The sequence below is a fragment of the Pseudorca crassidens genome, chromosome 14 (assembly GCF_039906515.1).
Source record: "Pseudorca crassidens isolate mPseCra1 chromosome 14, mPseCra1.hap1, whole genome shotgun sequence".
Classification (NCBI taxonomy): domain Eukaryota; kingdom Metazoa; phylum Chordata; class Mammalia; order Artiodactyla; family Delphinidae; genus Pseudorca; species Pseudorca crassidens.
The window spans coordinates 11,488,451-11,499,306 of NC_090309.1; the positions used below are offsets into that span (position 1 = coordinate 11,488,451).

The 10,856-nt window shown below is 46.6% G+C and overlaps 1 long non-coding RNA gene across 1 annotated transcript; it reads right to left on the reverse strand.

The window, feature by feature from the left end:
• Positions 1–2,784: 2,784 nt before the first annotated feature.
• On the reverse strand, positions 2,785–9,130 carry LOC137205582 (uncharacterized). The gene is made up of 2 exons (XR_010934214.1): positions 8,600–9,130; positions 2,785–3,121 (listed from the first exon to the last, which is right to left on the reverse strand). It is a non-coding gene; the product is annotated as an uncharacterized lncRNA (long non-coding RNA).
• Positions 9,131–10,856: the final 1,726 nt, after the last annotated feature.

The window sequence follows — 10,856 nt, forward strand, 5'->3', positions numbered from 1 at the left end:
CAGATCCTGACTACATGATACGCGTTCATCTTTTTCCTATAAAACAACTCTGAGTCCCTGAGTTATGCGTCTTATCAAAAACCACGTGCTGGGTGATTTTTACATACTACCCCTCAAATGCATGTAGAAAATGCCAAGAAACCATCCACCGTAGATTATCTCCGCCTCTAAGGGCCACAACACGGTTACTGTCACCAGGCAAGCCGTTCACATAAAATCCAAAATGTTTCGCCCTTTACCTTTAAATTGTACAAAATTTATTGATCTTTATAGCCATGAAAGGCAAGAGGAAATATACTTCAAGTTCATGTCTTTTATTACTGACCCAAACGATCTTGTGAAACGGCTCAAATTTATCAACCTGTCCAATCGCCAGCATTTATGGCAACTTTTAAACATGTCACTTTACCTTAGACTGACTTCTTCTCGTGGTTTAGGACTCTTTGGGAGTTCACCGAGTAACTCTGATTTCAGGACCAGAACAAATAAATGGTTTAAGTTCTTTTGCAGCTCACTGGAAAGAGAATTTGAAATTCTCTTGAGGAGACTGTTAACCGTGGACCACAGAAACCTAGGAAGAAGCAAATGCTCCCCCCAGTTTACATCTCTTTCCATATGGGAATAAAAAGAGAGGCTCCCTCTGCCAAAAAGAGATTCTCCCTGATGTGAGCGTCTGTTCCATCCCGAGAGTTAAGAAAATAGTATTCAATTGCATCTCCACTTGCCAAAGAAAAATTTATTACTGATACATGCAAAAGGAAGTGTCGGTTTCTTTTACAATGCCATTTAATGCTGTTAACCATGAAGGGAGTATGGACAAAACAGTCATCACTGTGCATGGAATTCAGGCTTTGTTCTTTAGAAAAGCAAGAAATGGTTTTAAAGATACCAAGCTTTATAGAAAAAGGACAAGCGTTTGCAGGCATCAAACGTTGTGTTCTATGCTGATCCATGTTGAATTTGACTAAGAACGCAGAGGCGCAGGCTGCGCGTCCAGCCAGCCCCTGAGTCCTGGGTCCTGCCTCATTCATTTCTCTTTTCTCTCTCTCATCCTTTAGCTCTGCGCGCTTTGCCACGCCCTCGACCTCTGTTAGACTTGGTTTTGTGATGTCACCTGTAGGCTCAGATATGTTGTAGGTATTCATTGCCTGGACCCAGATGACAAAGGTGACAGCTGTCTGTCTCCAAGGCAGAAGTCATCTCTGTCTGTATATGTCTCCAGTCTTACACCCCATAAAGAGATGTCTGTTCCGAACAGCCCAGCGAACCCAAATGCACAGCTGCCTCCAAACTTCACTGACAACGGCCTCACAACCAGAAAGCCTCCAGGCCTTTCTAAAGGCTCCGCACCTGTCAAGATGCAGCGGCACACCCAGTCCTGGCTGGATGAGACCGGGCAGCCGGCCTCCCCACTCCATCCTCTGTAACTCGTGCTGGATGTTCAGCCCCACACTGCGTGTACTTGTTTCATGCGTGACATCGTTCCCTCCCAAGATTGAACACCCGAGGGTGGGTACCCTGTCCCACACACAGCTCTCCTCCCTGGAATCTAGCCCAAAGAGTGGGTACTGAGTAGACAGATTTTGAACAGAACTAAATACATCAGCAGAAATAAAATATTTCAACAAAATTGATATAAACTCACTTTGTGGAATTCTGTGGAGGGTTAATACATGTTAATTTTTTTAAGTCACTATGGTGTCCACCTTCACTGAAGGTCTGGGGATGAGCTACCAATGAGGAAACATCTGGTAACATCTGCAGAAGAGCTGTCACGTCTAGAAGTGTGTGACAGCTCCCTTGCTTGTGCCTTGGGCCCATACCTTTCGTGTTCCTCTTTCCTGTAACACACGCTCACATACAAGACGGCCGGCTTCTTGTTGGCTGCGTCTCGGTGGTTATACATCTTTGAGGTCCCAGGACTCCCTGGTGCATAACAAGAGCTTAGAAAGTGCTTGCGTAGGGCAGGCAGCAGACTGGTTCTCTCCAAATGAGTGAAGCTAGCTTAATTCTCTGGGCTGATGAGAATTCACGTGTACTGGGGTTTCAAAATGCATGTAACGAGGCTGGAAAACACCCTCTTTTAGGCATAGTTGGTTTGCTCCTGCTCTGGGGCAGGGAGCCTATCCTGAGTGACCAGATTCAAAACCTGGCCTTCACAGCTCTCTCTGCTCCATCCTGGGAGGAATTCGTCTCCTTTGCACTGTCACCCCATCACGGGTTCAGGCCTGCACCTCCCCTTACAAACACCACAAGCACACCTCAATGGCTCCTGCCACCAGCCTCCCTCTACCCCTGAGTGATATGTAAGAAAGCATTGCTACAGGGCCCCTGCGGGATTCCTCCCTCATCTTGTCCACTGCGCGACGCCATTCCCGTACCCGCAGAAGCACCAGAAGCCTGACACTCTGTGAGCCACTTCCTCCAAAGCCCCCAGGTCTCAGCAGGAAACCTCTTCCTCCAGGACACCTGTCATTGGCCCCCCTGACTCTCAGTTTCCCCATCAAAACACTCTGCATTGCAATCATGCTACAGTGCAATTGTTCAGAGTGTGAATTAGTTTCCTGCTGCTGTTGGAACAAATTACTATAAATTTAAGGGCTTAAAACAACACAGATTTATTCTCTTACAGTTCTAGAGGTCAGAAATCCAAAACGGGTCTTTCAGGGCTATAATCAAGGTGTTGGAAGGGCTGGTTCTCTTACCAGAAGGGGGACCCCTTCCAGGGCCTGAGAGTGGGCTCCTGTCTAATACTCAGAAATGAATTGTCTGAGGAGACACACGTACTAACAAAGCAAAAGACTTTATTGGGAAGGGAGACCCGGGTGGAGAGCACCCGGAACTGCTCTGCCACGTGGATCACAGTCTCAGGGTTTATGGTGGTGGCGTTAGCTTTCCAGGTTGTCTCTGGCCAATCATCTTGCTTGTGCCCATATCTGGTCCCATTCAAGGACCTTCCTGGTGGTGTGCACATCTCTCAGTCAAGATGGTTTCCAGAGTAATAGTTTCTGGGAGGTTGGCAGGACATATTATGGGCTGGCATCTCCTCCCTCCTTTCGGCCCCTCCCAAATTCTCCCAGGTAGTTTTCAGCAGCTGCACCATGTTCCTCATCAGGACATCCTGTTGTAAGACAACTCATGCAAGTGGTTATTATCATGCCTGGCCAAAGCGGCAGTTTCGGTCAACTGTTCCCTAACAGTTCCTTCTGGAGGCTCCAGAGGAGAATCCCTTTCTTGCCTCTTCCTGCTTCTAGAGGCTGCCAGCATCCCTTGGCTTGCAGCTGCATCCATCTAATCTCTACTTCTTTGCCTTTTCCTATCCTGATCACCTACCTCTTTTTTATAAGGACCCCTGTGATACATCAGGCCTATTCAGATCATCCAGAATAATCTCTCCATCTCAAAATTTTTAATCACATGCCAAGTCCCTTTTGACATATATGGCAAAAGTCACATATTCCAGGAGTTGAGGACATGGACAATGTTGGGGGGCCATTACTCAACCCGTCCTCACTGTGTCTTTCCCACTAAGATTTGCATGATGGGGGTCATGTGAAGCTGGCTGAGCTTGTACTCCTGCCAGTGAAGGATGAGGACATGAGTGTTGGAGTGAATGAGCAAACAGAGCTCCCCTCCCACCTCTCTTAGGCTTTCTTTTGACTCTTTTTTGTTTGTTTGTTTGTTTGTTTATTCCATTTCCCTCTCTCCTTCCCAGCTTCTGCTTCTTCCTCACCTGCACATATCAGGCAGGGAGTCTAGTACCTTAATTTGTCATCATTTGTCTGAAGCCCATCTCCTGCCTCAGTTGCCTTGTTTTGGTGAAATAAATGTCCAAGTCTCCTGCTGCTATCCATGCCCAGATCTGTGAAGGCTTTAAAATTGGGTGGAAAAAATTACTGCATGTTCCATCTAGAGTACCCTTCCTGGCTCTCTCTGCTTGTCCTCATCTTGAACCTATTTTATAGCTCTGCAAATTGTAGGAATGCACACCATTTTTGTTTATATACACGTAAATGAACTCCATCCAGTGGTGGTTATTATCAGTTTTGCATCTATTTGTGAATTCATTTCAGCATTCTCACTTGCCTATCGATGGATGGTATTTTCATTTCTCCTTTGGATTGGTTGTAACATCTTACCGGTTTCCTCACCAATTAATGAATTAAATCAAACTTTGAGGTGTGTTTTTCCATTTGTATAAGAGTCACGATTGTTCCTTTAAACAAAATAATAATCCTTTTACAGAGCTCAGGAAAGAGGCAGCTGAATCCACAAACACGAGGACTATGTATCCTTTAGAAAATCCGCAATTGCTGGGTGGATCAAATGCACCTGTTCTTTCCTCACTTCCATTCCCTTGACCATATGGAGCAGTTGGATGAGACACAGTTCAGGAGGAACAGTGCAGAAACCAGCCTATCCAGTGGGGGAGACACATGTCTCCAAAAGGCTGGGGTGCACAGGCTTTGGCTTCTCCCCAGCCACTCCCAGCTCTCCTCCTTGACCCTCCACCCCTGCTATCTTGGGAATCTCATACAAAGTCTTTGCCAGCAGAGCTTCCCAGACCTGCCATTCCTCCTCCCAACAGCCATCAGGTGGAGGAATTCTGGAGTTGTCGCCGCAGGCCTTAATCCATAAGGAGCTGCCTACCTGTCCTTGGAAAGAAGGGGAAAGTCCACTTCCAGGCAGGAGAAAGGGTTAGGCCAGGACCTACCTCCTGGTCGGGTGACCCCAGAGAGCAAAGCCAGCCTTCTGATGACCAGAGCAAAGGCAGGCCTGCCAGCAGCCTGCAGGGCAGGGGTTTTGCCCCAGGATGCTGGGAGCTGCGATGCTCCTCCCGCCGTTTCAAAGTGTGCAGGTGTTAGTCTCCCCAGGGGCAAGGATTACAAAGAGCCACCACATGGGAACTGGCTGCAGCCCCCAGACCTCATTCCTACGCAGTTTTCACTACCGTCAGCTCCAAACTAGGGTTCAAGGTGCATTTGGTGCGCACACTTCAGATCGTGACCCTAGTGACCTCCTCTAACCATCTGGGTCGGGGTTGACCCTCCATAGCCCTTCCAGCCCTAAAACTCTCGCAAGTCAGAAGAACAAAGCACTAGCATCTATTCCCTATGGGGCAGTGGCCCAGAATGAACTAGAAGCACTGGTCTTTCCTGTGGAGTTTATATGTGTACGAATGTGCTTCTGTGAGAAACCTCCCCCCTCACCAGACCTGAAGCGCTGTGCAAGCGGACGGCCCATCCCTCACTGTGCGGTTCATTCAGCCCCGCGTCGACACGGGGCAGCACCCAGCAGAAGGCTTTCACACACAGAGCTTAGTGCCTCGATCAGGAAACAGACACGGACCTCCCTGGGGCACAAACATTTTCAATTGCAATTGTGATCACTGCTTTGGAGGAGGGGGTGGCCCGGAGGGAACTGGCATTCGACCTAGTCAGGAGTCAGGAAAGGTTTCTCGGAGGAGAAGTGGGTCTAGGAACTAATTCAGGTTTTCACCTCCAAGTCTGATGCTGCCTGTAGGAATTTTGTAAATGCTTTTTACCATTTTGAAGAAATTCCCTACCGTTCCTGGTTTGCTGAGACTTTTTATCATGAATGGGTATCAGATTTTGTTAAATGCTTTTCGCATCTGTTGAAATGATCTGGTTAATTTAACCTTTCATTCTGTTAGTACAGTGAATTACATTGATTTTGTTCCTCATGCATAACCAAGCTTGCATTCCTATTTATATTATAAACCCAACTTGTTCATAATATATATCCTTTCTCTAACATCCATGGAAACAGGAGACAGGGACCCATGAGTAATTTAATTCTGCCCATAATTCTCAATCCTCCCTTTTAAAAAGGTATTCTCATCTGAGGTTGGTGGAAAACAATATATGTTAGAGGGACCATGGTAAGTGCTAGGGACACAGGTAGGTTTATTTGTGCCCTGCCCTCGTGTGGCCAGCAGGCTGCATGGTGAAACAGCTCTAGGTATGATCTAGGCCTAGAATGACTTGTAGGCGAAAGCACTTGTAGGGAGGGTGGGGTTGGCAAGAGCAGAAGAGGCGGAGCAAGTCTGGGAAACAGCCAGCAAGTCACGTGGCTACGCAGAAGGGCCATCTGCGCACGATCTCGAACGTCCAGACCCAAGGATGGAACCTTATCTTCCTGGGAACAGGGAGCGGCGGACACTGGAAAACGCCCACAATGTGAGGTTAAGTGCGTGGTCTAAAACTGTATGTGCAGAATGCCTCCAATTTTATTAAACTGTGTGTGAGATGGAGAGGGATGTTGTGGCCACCGTAACAAAATGCCATGGACAGGGTGGCTTAAACAGCAGACATCTATTCCTCACAGTTTCCGGAGGCTGGACTTCGGAGATCAGGGAGTAAGCACGACTGGTTTCCTCCGAGGCTCCTCTCCTTGGCTTGCAGACTACCATCTTCTTGCTGTGTCCTCACCCGGCCATCCCTCTGTGCGTGCACGCTGGTGCCTCTTGGTGTGTCCAAATTTCCTCTTCTTAGAAGGACAGCAGTCGGATTGGATTAGGGTTCACCCTAAGGGGTCTCATTTTAACTTAATCACCTCTTTAAAGACTTTATCTCCAAATAGGGTTACATTCTGAAGTACTAGAGGTCAGGACTTCAATATATGAATTTGTGGGGGACATGATTCAACCTGTAACAGATGTTAATGGTGTTGTTCTGATTGAAGAGATTACGATCTTTTCATTCTCATTTACTCTTTTCTATTGCTATTTCTCTTATTATATTATATTAGTTGTATATTATAGTATTGTACTAATAATACTATAACATATAAGATATTGTATTTTATATATATTATATAGTATAATATACTTATATATATATTATACTATATAATATATTACATTATGTATATTTTAAGTATTATATATACTTATATATAAGTATTATATATTATAATACATACGTATAATAAATATAGTATAATATATAATTATATAATATATACTACATATTATAGGATATAATGTTATATATTATAGTATAGTAGTAATAGATTTCTATTACTATAAAATTGATTTTAAAAGGAAAACTAGGACACCATGAAAGTCCTCTGTGCACAGATCCCATGTTAGATAGAGTGCGGGCCCAAACACCAGAAGGGGCTTGCCTCTGGGCCCCTGTCTCAGGACCCCTCCTCCCGAGTCGACTTCTGGCATCACCATTCCCAGTAACCGAGGAGACAAGAAGTAAGTGGAAGATGGTAGACGCCCTCCCCTTGTAATGGCATAAATGCAACGCAGAATCTGAAGGTGATCAGGTGGAATCCATTGCCTCCTGTCCCTAGGGCTTTGAGTAACAGGACCTCACCGGTCGTCCTTCATCTTTCCATTCAAAGACGCCGCCGCTGTTTCCCCCATCTAGTCAGCAGGGTCAGCCAGAGCTGGATCAATGGTGCTTCTCGGGGAGCCCACCTGAGCAGCCTGAGAGCCCTGCTCTTTCCTCTCGGGTAAATCCCAGGTCGGCTCCAGAGGGCTGGCTCCAGGCCATGCCACTCTGAGGCATGACAGCTGAGAGGCACCTGCTCAAGGCAGAGGGCTAGAGCAAATAAATCACCCTCCGCCTGTGCCAGAGGACAGGCGGACCAGGTTTGGACTTTGGATTCCAAGTGGGACAAAGGGCGTTCCTTCTACACGTTCCACCTAAAATGTCTAACGACAGGCATAGTCTATCCTGATATGCCTAACGTCTAAGAGAGCTGGGTTCACATTCTGGTTAAGGATGAGACTCCTCTCTCCTCCCATTTTCATTATAAAAACATTTTGACTGAAAGAGAAAACCTCCCATAACCCACCATCCTAGATAAGATTCTTTTTTTTTTTTTTTAATTTCCTTATATTCTCTGTGCATTGCCGGTATACTAAGGGATTTAAATAACAGGTCAGGAAGACAGAAGGGGTGACATTGAGGACTTACTTTTTTAATAGACAATGATTTTGCAGCCCTTCCTCCCCCAAACACACACACGCGCACACACACGCACACGCACACACGCACGCACACACGCACACACACACACACTGGGTATTTTCGGTATTAACGAAATATCAAAACACCAGCCTTGACCTTAACTCAGAAAGAGCCTCCAGTAACAAGGAAAAAGTCTCTGAGTGAGGGGAGTGTAAACCACCAAAACCCTTATTGAGAGCAATTTGACATCAGGTACTAAAGCCCGAAGTTTTTCATACCCTGTGACCTAGTAATTCAGCTTTTAGGTATGGCTCATAAGGAAATACAGACGTAGAAAAGACTTATGACGCCCAAATGTTTTACACAGTCTCATTTATGATAGTAAAACTTGGGAGCAATCTTGGTATCTAACTGTAAAAGAAGGGTGAAGTAAACATGCCACACCGTGAACAGAAGGAGTATGCGTGCTCCTCTGGGTGGGAAGCGTTCCTCAGCCCCCCCTCACCCTCACCCACAAGAAGAGTTATGAGACCTATGGGAACGCCAGTGGCCCAGATGCGTTCCCAGCCTGTGGCAGGGAGTGTGGAGTAGGGGACAGAGGGTGACCCTGGGGCCAGACCAGCCCAGGTTCAAATCCTGCTCTGTCTCACCTTGGCCAGATGATCTTGGCAGTCCTTCCACCTCCCCCCATGGAAAGTAGGTTGAAATCCTGAACCTGCAGGGCTCTTGAAGAAATTATACCGGGCCTGACCCAGGGGAGCTAGCATTTGCCCAGGTCACCCAACCAGCACATTGCAGAGCCCAGATTTAAAATTAGATCCAGCTCGTTCCAGGATTATTACTGTTTCTGTTCCTTATACCCTGCTGCCTCTTCTAGATTACCCTCCCCAAATCCCCAGGGAAGCAGCAGTGGCATGAACGACGAACAGACGGCCAAGAAGCGGGGCTCCAGCTGGGGACCTGAACATGGTCTTTGCTCTTGAGACACAAGGAATTGATTCAAGAGGTCACGGTAACCAGCCGCTTTCATTGGGAGGCCCCAAGTCCTGGAATTGGGGTGCTGGAGGGAGATCCAAAGACAACAGTTCTGGGTTTGGAAGGAGATGCGGTCCTCCGTCACGGCCAGCTGTCAGAGGGATGCGGGTTGAACTCCCAGGCAGGAAGGGGCATTTTGTTTCACTTGGCCGCAACCGGTGTGTTTTTCCAGTTGATGAGGAGCCGGGAGATGACTTTCCTGCCTGCTTCAGACAGAAAGGACGCTGGTGCCAACTGCCTGGAAGAGGTTCCTTCCCCAGGACCTCAGGGCAGTGGACCTGGCCCTGGTGAGCAGCGAGCTCAGAGTCAGCGGCTCTCCTGGCGCTGCAGAGACCCCCCCCGGCACTTGGCCTTGGAAAAGGCCCAGCTTCCCCTCCACAGTCAAGTCTTCCCTTCCCCTTGACCCAGAAAAATGTGCCTATTCACAGATTGTCACTCTGTGACCTTCATTTGTCACATTTGTGTCACTCTTTTGACTGCCTTTCCCAGGGTTTCCTTTTCATGTTCCCCTGCAGATGGTATCTCTCCGGAGGATGCCTGGGTTGTGATGATCTATTTAGAGGCAAGAAGGCAGCACTGAACAAAGCAAACATCACTTTCATGTGTGAACAGGTTTCCTGGGCCCGTCACAGCAGCTGGAGCAAGTGATCTATTGGTAACAGAAAAGTCTTCTTTCAGGCCAGGCCCGCAGACAAGTCTGACAGCTGCTTTCTCTCCTTCCCTCTTTCTTTCCCTTTCTTCCTTCCTACTTTCCCTCCTCCCTCCTTTTCTTTCCTCCCCTCCCTTCTTCCTTCTTTTCCTTCTCTTCAAAGAGACCACATGGAAATCTAAAAAAATGATACAGATGAACTTACTTACAAAACAGAAACAGACTCACAGATTAAGGGAACAGATTTATGGCTACCAAAGGGGAAAGGTGAGGGGGAGAGATAAATTGGGAGTTTGGCATTAACGTGTGCACACTACTATATATAAAATAGATAACCAACAAGGACCCACTATATAGCACAGGGAACTCTACTCAATATTCTGTAATAACCTAAATGAGAAAAGAATTTGAAAAAGATTAGCTATATGTATATGTATACATTCGCTTTGCTGTACACCTGAAGCTGACACAACGTAAATCAACTATACTCTAATATAGATTTTTTTTAATTAAAAAAAAAAAGATACCACATGGAAATAAAGCTGAGAAATTCTGCAGGTGCTCTGGGTGGCAGAGCAAAACACCCCAGAGATCCATGCAGGGGTGTTGAGCCCTACATCTCCACATGGCTTCATCTGAGGTGCAGTCACCCTCCCTGGGATGAAAAATAGATAGAAAGGGATGGAGGGAAGATTTATTGAGCGCCTACCGAGTGCCAAGAGTGCTGACAAGCCTGTGGGGCAGGTACGGTGCTTCCCGTCTGGAGAGCTGAAGCCGAAGCCGGTGGCCAGGAAAGGTGCCGGCACGGTGGAGACAGGACCGGATTCATCCGGCAGCAATGAATCCACCAAAGAGGCTCTTTCCGAAAACCAGTGACTTTTGCCAAAAAGCCATAATGAAAAGGCCCCACGTGTGTTCACACAGTAATACTAAACAGCAAAGAGAAAGAATGATAAACTGTACACCACCATGTGAATGACTCCTATAACATGGTGGGTTTGACTTGCACCAGCTCGTAAGAGCTGACTGTGGAATATTCTGGAATCTTGCAAACTGATTGTTAAATCATTGGTGGCTTGAAATCCACCAAGGTGGGAGCATTCACAGCACTGAAATAGGCAAACACTACAAACAGGAACTTTTTCTTTCTTTCTTTCTTTTTATTGCATTGCTTTTTAAAAAAATTTTTTATTCTTTTTTCTTTTATTCCTTTCCTTCTTTTT